The 17,112-nt window shown below is 34.0% G+C and overlaps 1 pseudogene; it reads right to left on the minus strand.

Annotated features, from left to right (window-relative positions):
• Positions 1-9,771: 9,771 nt before the first annotated feature.
• The window catches only part of LOC149197260 (vacuolar-processing enzyme-like), a 28,553-nt pseudogene continuing 21,212 nt past the window's right edge, over positions 9,772-17,112 (minus strand).

Consider the following 17,112-nt stretch of genomic DNA (forward strand, 5'->3'; position numbering starts at 1 on the left):
GGCATCCTTGATCTCGAGCATATGAGTTGGGAATTACTTATGAAAATTTTTTGGGGGGATCTAAATGGAGATGGTATCTAGAATAACATCATAAAAACTAAATACTTCTAAAATAAATCGATGATATTGTGGATAATTTTTTTCGCGCACATCCCACGCGACATATCCTATATTTGGAGGAGTTTTATGAAGGTTCACCCATGGCTTATGAGCAATATTGTTCAAGAAAATTTTGTAACACACCCCTTTTTATTTTTTAATATTATTATTATTGAATTTTATGTACATCAACCTATGGTGTCATTTAAGTCATATATTTTGTGTTGTTTTTTTTTAATTCTTTCTTGTGTTTTTTATTTATATTTCTTGTGGACATATCTATATGGAGAATTTCATTGTGCATCAAGCACTCTTTTTATAGCTTCACAAATCCCCTACTATTCCAAAGAAAAATCTATTAAAAGAGTTATTGATAGCCAAAATGGAATTTTAAGTTAGGATATCAAGTACTAGCCAAGTAAGAAGAGGAGGTTGCTATCATAGTTGCTTTCTTAAGGAAATAACTATTAATCTGCATCACAACAATGTGGCCAAGCATGAGGGAATTATAAGTAGTGTGAGCAAATCAAAATAGATAGACAACATGTAGGAGGCTCACTCATGCTACTAATTCTAGAAAGGGAATGTTAAAGTACTTACCTAGGTTTTGTTTCTTTTTCTCTAGTACTCTAGCATGATTAAATTGAACTGTGGAAGATATGCAAAGGGTGGATATACTTAGCTCTACATAATATCATTCACCTCACTCAGTTTCCCATTCCATCTGGGAACAAAAGTTTGAGAGATAGGAAATATATATATATATATATATATATATATATATATATATATATATATATATATAATATATATATATATATACTGAAAAGGTATGTGTTTATGTATCGGTAAGGTTCCCTTGCCACACTAAACACACGCAATCATTCTTAAAATCTTCAAGAAAATTCTGACTTCTTATGTGACTAAACACACACAATCACTTTTAAGTCTTCAAATGAATTCTAGCTTCTTAGGTACATTATGTTCATGCTTTGAATCAGAATTTGGTAGTCATTCCTACCTCCAGATAGACAGAGAATTTTTAGTAACTGTGATTCTCCTCCATCTTATGAATGTGATTAAATATGATATGTGCATGTGGGGGAGTGATAAACCATTTGTAGTGCTAAGCAAAACTAAAATAATCACTACATTGAATGATATATTATCCTTGGACTTCGCAGATTCTATGTCATTTGGATGGTAAGATGTTTATTATTTTGTAGCCTAAGGGTTTTTTCTTGCATATTAGAGTGTGGTCAAGATGGTGAAAACATTAACGGATGTTTCTCTATAGTTTTTGTGTAATCTTTTGCTCCTCGTTCCACCTTTAACATCATTCAAGTACCTTAAGGTTCCCATCAAATGCTTCTCTGCACTATTAATAATTTTGATTTGGATAATTTTGGCTTGGACTTTGATCACTCTCATTCATTTTTTAGCATCCCTTATTTGTCCAGTTGGGAATTTTTTATACTATCATGCCCTGTCACAAGTCTAAATGGACTTATATATTAATGATATTGTGCCGCACTTAAAATGTAGAATTATGAGATCAATACAAATCACTAGAACTATTCATAGTAGCAATCTAGTTTTGTCCTTCATCATTCTCGTAACACCACTGCAATCTATTTTTTCAAGTGTATATCATATATTCAGGTGGTTAAGTAAGAATATACGTATAGTGTATGAGTGAACTACTTAATTCTCTTGATGCCTTGCATGTTATTAGCATTTGGAGTACCGTGCCAGGTGGACAATTATGCACCCTTCAATATTCAATCTTCTTGCAATCCCTATTCTATATTGAACATAAAGTTACGCAATTAGTGCTTCATGGGGTCAAAATATTGAAGTGTATTGAGCGCATTCATAGCCAATATTTCAGGCATTTATATCCTCTTATACCATCTAACCAAAGTTAGGTTAATTGTAGTGCAAAATAGTAGCCAAACTGACTAACAGATCAGGGTTAAGGGTTTTTGTGCATACCTTGTAGAAGTTGATTGTGTGTGAGGTATATGAATGAAACATTGTGGTTTATGCAATTTTGCTTATCGTCAGTTTTTTTTTTTGGAATAACTTTGTTCCATATATAAGAGGTACTCCTCAACTAGTTGGAGAAGCTATTGAAACTGATCATTTTCATACTATATTTGAACCCTTAAAACATGGCATAAGTTCCTTGTTTTATTAATAATATATTTTTTGAATGAGGTGACATGCTTCAATTTTCTAGTCACACAAACTTCACATTCTATACATTTTTTTTTCAAATCAAGAGGTATGACATGCCTTGATAAATCATGAATTCATCATGACAAACTCTGCTCTGGCATTTTGGATGTATGTATTTCCGACTATAAGTACATGGGACTTGTCAGTATCAAAGAATTTTGTAGCCTTTCACACAAGCCTCATTTCCTCATTTCATTGAAAACATTATTTTCCTCGACCATCTTATTAATATCACTACTACACACAAGGTGGTTTTAAGATGTTTATTTAAGACTATCTATTTTTTAATTATTATAAATTAAAAATGGCTTGCTAGATATTGACATATTTCCCTCTCAAAGAAGATCACTGAGCATTATACACTAAACCCATCAAAGTTGAGCTCAAGTCCAAACTAGACCCATCATAGTTGAGCTTAAGTCCAAATTATTGATCAATACACCATAGGAGAAATCCTTGGTGATCTTGGTCAATTAAGACATTATTAATCAATACACCATAGGAGAAATCCCTCGTGATCTTGGTCAATTAAGAGGATGGATTTTTCTAGACTCATACCTAGGATTTTCATGTGAGCTCTAGGTTCTTTTTTAGGAGAGTAGAATGGGTTGTGCAAGCTATGTGTCATACTTGACTTTGCTAACGAAGAAATACCTCATTGTTGGCCCAAGGAAATTATTTTATTTATGAGTGCTCACTCCCTTTAAATCACGAGTGTCATTGACAAAATATAAACTTTCACAAGAGTAAATAACTTCCCAAATACCTTCATTCAAAAGTTTCAAAAAATGGCTTCCAGTCATTCTAATCAGTATTATCCCACTAGTGTATCTTTTCATACTACAGATGAGGGTGTAGGGTGTAACCATATACGCTATAGCCCTCAACCATTGTTTCTCATGGCCCATTTCACAGGAGTACAATGGTGGCATATATCCATATTTTCTTGGTGTCTATACAAAATGGTAGACCAAGTATTTATATTACTTTTGGTACTTGTAGTATATATGTTGTTGTTTTTGGTACTTGCAGTATCATTTTAATGAAATGAAACACTAACCTTCAAATAATCAAAATAACCATTTGTGATGTCATGAGAAACATTCTTGAAATAGGTTTCAAATGGGATATTTTCCATGTGTTGTTGGTAGTTGGGCCATGTTTTTGAATCTTTGATGGGTTTTACAACTTCTTATAGGGATTTCTTCTAGCATTGCTAGAATTTGTTCCTTGCTACAATTTCTTCTAGATTTTAGATAGACTATGTAGTAACACAACATTCAATTATAATTTCCTTTCATGGTCCTAAATTATCCTTTTATTATTTATCTGGTAGCTTTGGATCCCCACCTTTAGGCTCCTCATTATTTCTTTTGTATCCTTAGGTGTTTCCACATTCCTTCTATCTTTAGATTCCCTATATATGATGTCTAAGGTTCATTTAAGAGGGAATTGTACAATCTTATCAATGTTATAACTTCATCTGTACTATTAGCACCTGCTTATGTCTTCTCTTCAATGTTGTAATGCAATCAATTTAGTGTTTAGTTACAAGTGATCACCATAACAAAAACTATAGAAACTTTTAGCCTTTAAGCCTATTTTTTTCCCACAGTAGGATAGTGTTGTAATATGCTCTAATATCACTTGTAACAAACCCAACACCTCAAGTGCTATATTAATGGCCCTGCTTATATATTAATGAGTTTAGTTTATGGTCCTTTAAATCTTTATCATTAGCTCTATCGATAATCCTTTCAAAATATAAATCATTGTTCGACTTTTTCATTTTTTAATGTAACATGTCCACTTATGATCAAAAGCCAATAGGGAAAGGATCCCTATCTCTAGATTCATGGTGGCTAGAATCCTTTCACCAGTTGCCTCATTAGTTACCAAAGGTGGTAGATTATCTTGAATCCATTTATCCTATGATTTTATTTCAACAAAATTAGCAAAAGAATCTCAAGGCTGAAATGATTACAATGTACACGAGGTAGAAACTTGGGCTTCAACAACTATCATGATGATCATGATATCAGTAGTAGACAAAAAGGTAGCCAAGATACTAGGGGATGGAATTGTAATAGAAGGGGAATATAAAAAGGGAACTTATAAGGTAATTAATACACTGGAAGAAGGGTTAACACTAGGCATGTACATTTATGTTGATTGGGATATCACAATAATTGAGGAAGCTTTAATATAAGTAGTACTGAGAAAAATTGCAAGGGATGAAGAAGGAGATGTGATAGAGGTACTCTAGGTAGAGGAAAGATATTGGTTAGAAGTATCTTTGGGTTCCACTTGTGATTCCTCCTCTTTTTTAGTATTTTTCAAGTCTATCTCCTCTATCTCATCTTCACTCTCCCTTCCCTATCATTAGCATCCTTCTCCTTTTTTTCTTTATCCACCAACACCAATAATAGACTTGTTGTTAAGAAGTAGCATTAGATGACTTAGGACGAGGGCTAGAGCTCATATGTTTATCTTGGGCTTCTACTTGGGGTTTATGAGCATATGTATCTTACTTTAAATTTTTCTTAAAAGTCCCAAAAATATCCTTTTCCATCTCTTATTCATGAAACCTCATCTTGTGAACACAATATTCATCCTAAATTTCCTTTGAAGATTCATGTAACCTTTTTGCACCAAGGCCTTATCCTGGGGGGAGATTGAGAGAATCTACATTTGTCAAGGGACCTTTTTATTTTTGTCCCATGCCACCCCAACCTTTATAGCCCATGTTTGCAGCCAAGATATGCCCTGTTCCATATGTAAAATATTTATCAAATTTATTAAAAGAGAAGACTGATCTCTCCCCTGAGATTTTATTTGAAAACGAGAATGGCAATGAAATGTTCATTTTTAATTGTACACCTAAACAAGTTTAGAGACCCTTCCACCTTACTGGCTTAAAATCTGGACACAAACCATGGCAGAATGTGACATTTTGAAGCATGTCACCCTAGTCCCTTTCACACCTTTTGAGAAAGAGCAAAAAGAGACTATCGCCTCTTCCCCCTTTGAAAGGGGTGAAACTGTTTAGAAGGAGGGGAAATGTATGAAAACATCTTGGCAAAAGGTCTCCAAAGAATTTAAAGATGATTCCATTCTATTGAACCACTACTACAAGAGACTCTCACCTCTTCCCCTTTAAAAAGGTTGAAATTGTCTAGAAAGAAGAGAAATGTCTAATAACATATTAGAAAAAAAAATCTGAAACATTTAAAAGTAATTCAATTCCATTAAATCACCACTACACGAATGAGTTTTTAAGACATTCATTTAATTTCATATTTTTTTTTCAACCATTTTTAATATATACAATGGCAATTTACGATTGTTTTTTTTACTCAAAGGCCCACATACCATGCCACCAAATAAAATTTGGAGGTGGGTGGTGCCATTTTTGTTCAAACCCTCAAGGAGCTTTCAAGGAGCTTTCAAGAATGGAAGAAAAAACCCTCAAGGAACCTTCAAGAATGGAAGAACAAGTTATGGTTAATTCGAAAAAGGGATTTTTGAACTCTGGAGGAGGTTTTAGCAATGGAGACTAGGGTTTTGCCACGAGTTCCTGTAACTCTGTTATTCTTCCACTGACACTATATCTCGATGATTATTTCCTTTGGTAGCCTGTTAAAAAATCATGAACATTTCCTCTATGTTTGAGGTTCCTGCGATAGCTAGTCCTCATAAGTCAATAGTTTTAAGTTTAAGTTTTTATAGGTATCACAGCTCATGCTTTAAGAAAATGACCTGTGTTCAGGATTTGGTCAATGTGGCTAAGACTCTCAATGAAGCCCAAAGGGGCTCTTCCAATGTGTCTGAGGCTCCAAATGGATCTTACACCAACATTGTTTTTCCCTTTCAGTTTGACAGAGATAGGATGATTGTTGAGGTTTTGTGTAGGGGAACGGACAACTAACTAGATCTTGTGTGGCTCCTTGATTTTTCTATGGAACCTTACACCCACATAAGGTTCAACCATGGCTTTTCCTTCCACCATCACCCAAAAAGCGCCCCTATCTTTGTAGGTTGTCTCTAAAGCTTGGCAGTCATTCACATTCTCCTCTAAGGCAATGAAAGACATGGATAGAGGTGTTCCAGAAATTCTAGACTTGAGTAGCTAATGAGAAAGCTTCATTTTTGGACATCCCTTTATGAATCGAACATTTTCCTAAGCACAGGCAACAAAAACCCCTTTGAGGCTACTACAACAAAGGTCGTTGATAAATCTATGGAAGAGGGAAAAAAATCTTGGAGCCCACCGACTCGCAAAGCCTTGGAAAAGAAATTTCCACTGCATTCATTTCTCGCAATGGTAAGTTTCTATCTGACGCCATTTCTCTTATTGAAATTCTGTGTCTGGAAGATTTGATGGTTATTAACCAATTTGAAATAAAATCGATCTCTCGAAGCACTTATCTGAATTTGAACTTTATAATTCATCCACTCTTGACATAAATGTTTGCAAACCCTTAGGTACCTATGAAAATCGAGCTATGAGATCAAAAGGGCAGTCTATACTGCGCTCTTCAAGAGTCGAAACTAGTATGGATCCCTATCAAGACAAGGATCTCAGGACATGTTTTCCATAGTATTCATCAACCCTCTTATTAATATTTTTACCATGACTCTCATCATCCACATCATAATAAGGGTCAAAATCAATGACTTTGGAATTCATTTTTTCTTCACTTCTTAATTCACCTTGGGGAAATCATCATTTCTCCTTATTTGCTAGCTACTTCTCTCTATCCACATCACTTTTCTTGCCTATTGTCCATTTATGTTATATTTCATTTAATATTTTCATTGTCAAGCGATATGTTAGTTTTGATCAAGTTTGTTCTAGAATGTTATGTAGTAAATAATGGTTGGGCAAAGTGTTTGATGGTGGAAAAAAGTTTGGAATCTAACAAGTCATTTAAAACAAGAATATTTCTCTAATATGCCCTATATAACAAAATCTTAACCCAAGAGATGCATCACGTACAAGGCTTGTTAAATGTACTTTTTTCAATCAATTAGAAATAAAAACCTTCAAATTTTGAATGGTAACAAGTGGGAACATAGGACTCTGGTTGTTTGCTCTCATTCTTGGATGATTGATAATGCTGAAAAAATCCTTCAAGGCTCTACATACATATGTGGCCTAGGGTATTTGGTTGTCCTTATTCATATTTAAAAATTTGGAGATGAGTGTAGCCCCAAGCCCCAGTTGCCTATTAAGGTGTGAACATGAAGGACAATGGTTTTATACAAGAGAAGTGTGTAGTGTGTAACTAATTTTGATAAATCTTAGGGTTTTTCAATGAAAAATGTTGAAGGTGATCTAGAGCTAATCTGAGATACTTTTTATTGATCTTGTCATTTTCAACTTGTGCAGATTTTATGTTAAAATTCTAAGTCATCAAATTTTCAAAATCAATGCAGAATTTCACTACTATCCACAAATGACCAAAAGATAGATCAATGGGACTCATGTCCAATCGATTATTAACTAGAGGAATACAAAGAATATACTATCTCCTAATAAGCCCAAGCTACATAATAGATATAATAAAAAATAAAAACTTGAAAAACCACAAAATTATAAATGAAGCCATAATTAAAATGCCTAACATTAGGATAATTTTGAGGTCTAAAATGGGCCTCCTAAGGAAATTATATAATAATAGTGGAAATAATAAAATAATATTAGATTACATCATCAAATTAGAGGGAAAAAGAAAAACTATTTTTTCAACTAGTATTTTCAACTTATCTCCCTATGGGTTTACTCAAATTTCGAGTGGCATCACTTGTTGGAAGAAAAATTTGATTCATCATCCAAGGAATACCTATGTTTCATACTTTAGATAGATCATACTACGTGAGACATGAGAAATACATGAAAAAATGTGATTGCAATAACGTTTTTTCATGTAGCAGGGTCCATCGAAAGTATGCAATAGGGGTACTCCTTGGATGAGAAATTAAATTTTTCATCCAACGAGTACTCTCGCTTGAAATTTGAGTAAAACCTTAGGGAGATAAGTTGAAAATACGAGTTGAAAAAATAGTTTTATTATTTTATTATTTTTAATCTTTTTACTTTTTACTCCAAAAATGGTGAATCATCCCCCATGGTTGGAATCATCATCCTGAATACTGTTGGTTCTTATAGAGTTTATTATGGTTGTACATATTTCTTACGAGGCCCATTTTAGACCTCAAAATTCCCCTAATGCATCCAAATTGATGTTATAGAACCCGATCCTAGGAAACAAATGTTGAAAATGGATTTAGAGAAGACATTTGACTACCTTCCCACAGAGGTTAAAGAAATGTTAAATTTATGGCATTAGAGGAAGAGGTCAAGGGTAATTTCCCTCAGTTGGGTGGATGGGGGATGCTAAATACATCTAATGATGCACCCTAGGTGATGGTGTTAAAACCTAACCCTAACCCTAGGTGATGATGTTGAGTCCACCCTCATGCATGGATAACGCTTCCAGAAATAGTGTTCTCAACTCGAGAGCACTAGGTCATTGCATACATGCACTGAGCCTCTGAACTTAAGACTAATTAATGCATGACCTTCTTGGGATCCATGCCCTACAACATGCACTTTTCTCATAGATAATTGGGCCTTCTCTAAATCTAAAATAGGAAATTAACTAATGATGGTGCATGCATGCATGCTTCCTTCCACCCCCTACAAACTTATCTACATAACAACAACACTCCTCCCAAAGAAAAGTATTGTTATGCCTAGCTTCATTTGTTATCAATGTTGCAAACATATATCGAGGCATGGATTTGTTGTTACAACTACACTATGAGGAAGGAGAATCAACTACTGAGAAAACAAGGTAAAAATATAACACCTAGGATTTGAGATTCTAATAGTAACTAGCCCAGTTTTTGCTTGCCATCAACTTGGGACTGACAAGAATTTAACTCACTATAGGCAACCTGAAATTTGAAATTTTGGACAATTTTAGTTATTGATAACATGCCTATTTCCACACCTTTTCGAGTTTTGATTGTCAAGTCTGCAACTATTTCCTTGATACTTCAATCTAAGTAGATTGAGTTACATAAGTATAATGAATACTCTCCCCACTATACTGTTATGGAGTTTTGCAAAGAGACTTTTTTAAAGCCTTATTACTCTAATCTAAATAGATTAACAAAATTATGATTGGAATTTTTCAAACCATAGACATTATTATCCAATATGTCGATCCTTTGTTTTTATATAAGGATTACTGTATATTATGGAACTGTTCACTAACATAATAGGGTGAATGTTGGAAAGAACATTAATAACAAATAGGTGTTTATGCTTATATATCCCTTTGTAAAACTTGCATTGTTCTTTAAATTGAAAGAGGCCATGGTAGTCACCTAGTTCTTTGTGACTATGAAGAACTGAAATCATCAAGCATTGAAACCTCTATGAAGTGAATCCCTAAACCTAGATGGCATTTGATTACATGCCTCTGCAGATACCACAGTCATGGTATTCTCAGTGACTCCTTCTCTACACATATTTGCAAGAGAACGGATGTGTTTCATGCCATACTACGACAAAGATCCACAATGGTTTTCAAATGTGCGCACGCGACAGCAATAAAAATATGCTTATGTTTAGAACTTTGAGAGTCAGATCTTATAAGGAGAATGATATGCTTTAATTAGTGTAATTTTTCAATATGGCTAACCATTCATAGACAACGATAGTATAATCAGAGGATTACAACATGATCATCATCGGAGAAATGCAAGGTTAACAAAATGGGCATTTGTATGAAGTTAATGCAAATGCACACTTAGGTTTCATATCTACAGAGTTGGGTTCATAGATCCCCAACTATGAAACAATAGCATTTACACACATCAGCAAATAAAAAGTAAAGTAGGATCATAGGATTAGAAAATCACCATTGCTTTGAGACAGTCCCAATCATCTACTAAAGGTTGACTTGTTGGTCATACAATGTTCAACATATTAGGACCCCTTGCAGATCCCAACAAAATCTTTCCAATGGGATTCATGCTTTTGTAAATATGCATATGATGTGTCATCAAGTCCACCCTCTATCTCTGTGATACCAACTTTTCAATGGAGCCCTCCTTAGATCTTTTATACTACAAAATAAAGCAGAAGAATCACTAGATATTGGCTTTTGCCTCAAAGTCCAAAAATACACCAGACTGAAAAGAAAACATATACTAACACTAGAAGATAGTTCATGTAATTATATACTAATACCGCAAGATATTTCATGTAATCCCTTTCCTTTCCTAATATTCAAGGGGAAAAGTTATAACAAAACTTATATTAAGAGATTGAAGCTTAACAAAATAAGTAGTTTTGAATTGAAAGATTGTCTGGTTCCAAACTTGATCAATTTGATAAATAAGTGAATAAAAAGTGTAGTTAGGTGGATCAATCCCACATTTATGGGGGGGATTATCATCAATATACTACCTTTTTCCATAGATAGAGAATATCTGCATCTCATTGATTTACAACTCTCACGTCCTTCTCATCAGGGAATTCTGGAAATCGTTGTCATGGGTGAAAGTAGCATTAGAATTTGTTGGATTAGATCCAATGTACATAAACAAATTCCTTTTTTTGATAAGGATGTCACCACACTGCATCACATGGGATATGGCCTGGTATGTATTATGGTCTGATGTCCTGAATTTTACCTGCAAAAAGCTAGCTCATCAATATACTAGTATAAAATGTTGCAAAACAAAAATAAGTTCCAAGTAGACAATGAAATTTGGAATAAAGAAAAGGCACTTCCACATTACAATGTGATAAATGTGGAAGAAAAAAGCCTTTACTGTTAGAAGTGAAGGCTAAATATCTATGGACAGTCGAGATCATAATTTCCAGACTATCATTGGCAAGTACTCGGGCTAACTATCTACGGACAGGAGATCATAGTTGCAAGACTATGAGTGGCAAGCACTCCCAAGTATGGCTCGTATGGACCTAGGGAAAATATTGTCTAAATATTCACCTGCCACAAATTGTAATAATATCATACATGAGAATCATTTTAACCCTGACCACTGCTTCTAGTTAAGGAGAAATAATAATCTTTCTAAATTCCATTTTATTTTGTCCCGTGGTATGCTCTTCATTTTGTATTGAACAAAGAGATGAGATGCCATTTTACTTCTTTCCCATGCTATGCTCTTCATTTTGGATTGAACGAAGAGATGAGGATCGAGCTCAGAGATCCCAAAACCAATATGTTTCAAAATTCAAACCCATTTACCAATTGATATTTCTACTTTATAGTTTCAGTCTTCAATTTGTGTTTTTCACTGCAAAATAAAATTAAAATTAGCGCACAGTTTCAGTCAATAAGAAACATCCAATGCAAAATAACTAATGGAAAGAGATATTGCAGTAGTTTTCACTTGCAATTGATTGCTTGATATGATCGAAATTCATATATTGTATTTTTGTTAGGAGTCAAACACTTAATATTCAGATTACAACAGAGAGGGTTGCAGAAAAGACAAACAATGTTCCATTGTTATACTATTTGCAATATATATATATATATATATATATATATATATATATATATATATATATATATATATATATATATATATATACACACACACACATAGATATATATATGTGTGTGTGTGTGTGTGTGTGTGTGTGTGTGTGTGTGTGTGTGTGTGTGTGTGTGTGTGTGTGTGTGTGTGTGTGTGTGTGTGTGTGTGTGTGTGTGTGTGTATCTATACATACACACACACACACACACACACACACACATATGTGTGTGTGTGTAAAAACTATTGTTTGTTTCTTTGGAAAATCCCTTTCAAATATTTTCAAAGGAATGAGTCTTATGAAAACTTTGCAACCATGTTTTTTAAATGCATAATGAAAATAGGTTGTAACATTGCATTCTATTAGTTGCAATTCAGGATCTTGATGATGAGAACTAGACTCTGGAATTCCTTCAAAATATGCGAGAACTCTCAAATAGATTGTAGTTGTACTACAGATGAATACAAGCTAAGAAATGCTCCATATGTGACATTAATCCATAGATGGAGGGAATTGTACATTTCATCCTCTCCCCATAAAGAGCCACTTGGGACTATGTTAGTAATATCTCACCAAAGCATTGGATCTATACTAGCTGTATTATCAAAAGATAGGACAAGCATCAATAAGTAGAAGCTTTGACACTCCCAAATGTAATAACAAGTTCCAAGCATATGCAACATTCTCTCTAGGTTCTCCAATATAAGCCTAATTAAGAGAACGATAGAGTGTTATTTCCCCCTTGATTTTTTTGATAAATCTCTTCTTTAAGTATTGATATAAACGATGATAATATCATTTTTCCATATACAACTTCCTTGGGGAAACCCTCCAACAATTTCTTCACATTTTTTGAATGGTGCTCTGCTATTGGTAGACATGTTCCAACCCTCAAGGGACCCAAGTGGATTATACCTTGTGATCTTTGTGGTCATTATGGCTTTGGCATGGCATGCAAAATCACTTGAACTAAACATTGGGGCTACAAAAAAATGTTATCTATCTACCTACCTACCTACCTATCTACCTATCTAGATATATATCCACATATTTTTTTTCTTTTCCAAAGAAACCTTATGAGTATTATTTTTCTTAGTAGAACACCTCGTGGAAAACCTTTCAAGTACTTTTCCATGATCCATGGATGGTAAATTTGGTAAACCAGTGGCCCTATATACAGTACTTAATTTCTAGGGGATCAAGAGAGTTGAATTTGTAACCACCCTAACTTTGGGTGAGAGGTCTCACATTTAGCTCATGACAGATTTTCATACATGGCTTACATATCAGTGAGCTAATTAAAAAAATAAAAATTTGTTTCTTGAATTAAAAGGACATATATTATATATAAATTTCAAAAGCAGGCTCTGAAAACTATCGACTATCACAGAATCTATGAGCTATATCAACAACAACAAAAAAAACTTTTCATGGCTTTAAAAAAAAAATACATCATTTTAGAAGTGAGAGTATCTTTCTGTAGATAATTTTATAGCTAAGGTTCATGAATGAATGAAATCATTTGTATGCCCACGCTAAAAAACTAAAATAGTTCAAACACCCTTCTCCAACCCCAATTCCTTTTTGAAAGTCCATCAACTACCTTGTTCTTATCCCTGTATATGTGAGACAAAGAAGTGTGTGGGAAGGTTCATGAATGAAATCATTTGTATGCCCATGTTGAGAAACTGAAATGGTTCAAACACCCTGCCCTAGCCCCAATTCCTTTTAGAAAGACCATCAACTACCTTGTTCCTGTCCCTATATATGTGAGACAAAGAAGTTTGTGGGAAGGTTGTCATTTAGTTTTGTATATCATCATGGAGTGGATATAAAGTGAAATTTATGAGTGTTGATTCTTTTTTTCTTAAAAGGGATGGCCAATTTGCATTACCTTTTTGCCTGAAAGGGATGCGGCATGTTGATCCTTACAACATTTTGAATCCTAGGGGAAATAGAGAAGGCACTTTTATTTGCACAGAATGTTTTCTCAAGATGTTGTTTCATGGAATTAAATAAGAGTGGGATGCACGCTGAATGGTCATGTCAAGGAGGACCTGCAACTATTTGGTTAGATTTAGCTTGTGGGTATAAACTTTGGATGCTGCAAAGTGTGAATAGGTTTTCCGTTTGGGGATTTGTATAATATGTAGTTTCTTCATTTTTTGTCCTCTTTATTCTTCTTTTTAATTAATCTCTTCACTCTTAGAAGTTGTTTGTCATCTTTTCCTTAAAACTAGTTTATGTTAAGGATTTTGGGAATAGTTAGGATTTAGAAAAAATGCCATAATGTGACATTTTAACATGTATTATTGAAGTATATTGTGGCATGTTTCCTCATAGGTTTTGGGTTTGAGATAATTCTGAACTTGGGTTCTATAAATATTCCCAAACTTGAAGTAGGTGGTTGTTATGTAGGCTCTTGCTATTGTTGACTGATTATTAGTTGCATACTTTGATGTTGGGATGTGCATTGTGATGCATGTATACAATGCTATTTTTATAAGTAGGACTTGCCACACTTAATCTCATGGTTCATAGTATCAATATTTGAATTATTGAAGACATTGATTCAATTTATCATCATTTGAATCATTGTTGACATTGCTTTAAGGTTTTTTAACTAAATACTAATGTACAAAGGAATGGAAAAATAACAAAATTTAGCTCTTTGGATATATTTTTTTTTGGGGGGGTGGGGGGGTGGGGTGGGGGTGGGGGTTTATGCTGATTGTTGGGACCAAATTCTTTTGTTGCTTATATCTTGCCAAAACTTGTCTGCAATATATTGTTTTCATATACATCAAAGAGGATATATTTTTTTTTACATTTCATTTACTTTCCATCATTTGTGTTTTATTGTTCATGTTTGTAGCATCTATATATCATTGTTGAACTCATAAATTACAAACTTTCTTAGGTATTTACTTGGGGTTCTATAAATTTCAATGCCAACAATTCTCTCTGCATCTTGCATGGAATAATAGCTTTTTGACACATACCATGTATCTAGATGATAATCAGGGAATGAAACAACAAGCAGGGCCTATGACAACAAAACCGAAGCATAATTTAAAAGGGTATCCTACTGAAGCTAAAGGTATGTTTTACTAGGAAAAAATAACATCAACCTTGGTAATGGTAAAATTAATAAATTTATTCTTCTCTATGATAGATAACAAGTTATCCGGGATTTTGATCAAAGTGTCAAAGGCACCATAGCCATTGGGTGATCATATGCACAATCTAGATTTATGAATATACGTATGTTTAGTGAAGCTTTTGTTGTGTGTTAAATGTTCCAGAGGGAATCGAAAATTCTGTTGTTGAAAAGAACAGTAATTGAAAGCATGTTTCCTTCAAAGTACATGTTTTGAAGGTGTCTAACCATATGGTGCTTGTGCAATCGGGGAATACTGAAATAGATTGTACTGACATTTCTTTGAAGGGATGATCAAATTGGCAAGAGTTGGATGAATTAATGGAAATATATATTGTTGGTTTAAATTTAGTAGGAGATCAAGTAGAACACTATAACGAGGATGGTGTACTAATAGAGACTAGTATGAAGTAAGAAAATACTCATGCTTAAATTATATTTGAGTTTGCTAGATATTTTGTAGCTTCCTGGTACATCATCATCAATTATTATTGTTCTATATTTTAATGTAAATGTAAGTCTTTAGTATTTTCTCTCACTGATTCGTGGAGAACAAGAGATTGCTTCAGAGACACTGAAATTTCTATCATCAAAATGCAGATGTGGTAAGGAGGCACCCAAGTGCTATGTGCATCCCTACATATAGGGGAGATTATTGAAACTTCAAAATGGTTTGGTCCTTTCAAAAGGAGACCAAAGAACGTATTGCACTAGTAGAGTCTGCATTTCTTTCTCCTGCCATTTCATTCTTTTTTAACAATATCATGTTTTACATGTTTGCTTACTGAATTTTGCTATCTTGACTTTCTTGGAGCAGAACAACGAGGAGATGGAGTAACCATATGTTATGAAAACAGCTCACAAAAAGATAGAAGAGATAGTTTAACGCCTTAGAATTCAGCCTTTTCGAGGGGGCAACCTCCTTTACATTACACAAATGAATAATTCTTGGATGATACAAATGAAAAGACCTCCTTTCTATATATATGAGTCTAAGGGGTCATAATATAATTAGAGCCAACATAACAATAATAATGTAAGGGGACAATAATAACAATACTGTGTTTCTATGGGGCACAATAGTAACAATATGGGCACTACATGGGTACATCAATATAATAAGGGGGTTGTACTAATAACAATAAGGGGTTACACTAGTAGTATAGGGGCCTAACATGCCTCTCTCCTTCAAAAAGTGTTGTCCTCAACACTTGAGTAGTTCTTGATGCTTCTGTATAAAATTCTTGTCCTCCCATGTGGAATCTTCAGCGGGTAAGTTCTTCCACTTGATGAGATACTCTGAAATTGATTGATTTCGTAGCTGTCGGCTTCTTGTTTCTGTGACTGCTCCAGGTTCCAATATTATTTTTCCTTCCTCTTCAAGTTTTGGCAATATTGTTTGAATAGGGATCTTCTACAACTTTTGAATGAGTGGCCATACTTCTTCGTCCTTCTTCCATTCATCCCTTGCTTCATTTATCCAATCTGGATCGATAATAGAAATAGCACAAAACAATGTTTCCACATCCTCATCCTTTCTTGAGAGTGCATCTGCGACAAAATTTTGCGTCCCTTTTCTATAGATGATGTCAAAGTCATAACCCAACATATTTGTGACCCATTTTTTTTGTTCTTCTAAAGGTAATAGTTGTTCTAAAAAGTATTTAAGAATATCATGATCCATTTTTACCTTGAAGTGTCTTCCCATTCGGTAAGGTCACCATTTCTTAAGTGCATATAGTATTGCCAACATTTCCTTCTCATAAATAGCTTACTTGAGATGTAGCAATAAAAATACCCAATCACCTACATCAAAACATTTTTCACTACGATGTTGATCTACCTATTGTTTCATTCGATTTTGCACCAAAGTGGTGTTATCCTTTAAAAGTTGGAGAACTTGTCGTTGATGCTCGATGTGATCTTTCACTGCTTGAACCTTTTTCTTCTTGATATATCCTTCTATCATTAGACTTTGAGGAGTGGTAATTTCTTCCAATCCTTTATAAGATATGGTTGGATTCAT

The sequence above is a fragment of the Pinus tabuliformis genome, chromosome 2_2 (assembly GCF_031772625.1).
Source record: "Pinus tabuliformis cultivar Carrire ecotype Pingquan chromosome 2_2, CPIR1, whole genome shotgun sequence".
NCBI classification, from domain to species: Eukaryota; Viridiplantae; Streptophyta; class Pinopsida; order Pinales; family Pinaceae; genus Pinus; species Pinus tabuliformis.